Here is a 1376-nt window from a genome sequence, read left to right as displayed (position 1 = left end):
AAATAGAAATATTAAGAGATTCCCCATTCTTAATACTCGTTTAACTTAAACGATTTTCTCAAACACACATTAAGTAAATCGAGATATTAAAAGATTCCCCATTTTTAATACTCATTTAACTTAAACGATTTTCAAAACAAAACATTAACTAAACCGAGATATTAAAAGACTCCCCATTTTTAATACTCGTTTTACTCTAATGGTTTTCACGCCAACATTAAGTAAACGTAGACATTAAGAGATTCCCCATTTTTAATACTCATTTAACTTAAACGATTTTCACAACAAATATTAAGCAAACAGAAATATTAAGAGATTCCACATTCTTAATACTCTTTTAACTTAAACGATTTCAAAACGAATATTAAGTAAACAAGACATTAAGAGATTCCCCATTCTTAATACTCATTTAACTTAAACGATTTTCAAAACAAAACATTAAGTAAACCGAGATATTAAAAGATTCCCCATTTTTAATACTCGTTTAACTCTAATGGTTTTCAAATTCCACAACAAAGCCAACTCAAACATATTATCAAATTCAATTCACAATCCACACCAAAACACATCAAATTTCATCGGTATTAACTTAGAACACGTCAAATACGACGAACACAAATCAACATAACATAACACTCAAACACATCAAATTTCATTTACTCAAAATCATACACAAATGAGTTAAATTCATTTTCCACGAAACTTCCATCAATATCGTCAAAACCTAACTTTAAGATTTTACCCACAGAACCTTAGATTCATTTTCCCTAAATCAATACATCCAACCCTAACAAATTCCTTTCCACACAACTACAGATAAGTCCCTAAATGCAAACTAGAAGTTTGGAAGGAGCCCTTACCTTAACGTTAGCGTTAACGTGCGTTTCCGGTACCGCGAGTAAATCCGGTAAAATCTCCGCTTGCAACGCCGCTTCCAAATTAGTTCACTAGCACCGTAGTGTGGTGGTGAGCAACTTTCCCTTCTATCTCTTCGCGAAATGAAGCTTAGATCTAGATGAAACGGGAAGGTTTGTGTTTGACGGTTTTAAAATCTCTAACGCCGTTTTTCTTCGTTTACGAATCAACGAGGAAGAGTGAAGTTAAGAAATCTTCTCTTTCACACTCAACAAACCTTGGGTTTCTATTCTTGAAGAAAGGAAGCCAAGAAAAACGAAAATGGAGGATGGAGGGATTTTGGTCGCGCGTTAACAGAGGAAGAAGATGGAATTTTCCTTTTTTCTTTCCTTTCTCTTTCTTTCCTTTCTTTTTCCTTTCTTCCTTTTTCCTTCTTTCCTTTTTATACTCTTTTCTTTTCCTTTTCCTTCCTTCTAATTTCCTTTCTTTTTCCCTCCAAACAAACATATATATATATATAT

Source organism: Cicer arietinum, chromosome 7, assembly GCF_000331145.2.
Source record: "Cicer arietinum cultivar CDC Frontier isolate Library 1 chromosome 7, Cicar.CDCFrontier_v2.0, whole genome shotgun sequence".
Classification (NCBI taxonomy): Eukaryota; Viridiplantae; Streptophyta; class Magnoliopsida; order Fabales; family Fabaceae; genus Cicer; species Cicer arietinum.
This window is presented reverse-complemented; position numbering follows the sequence as displayed.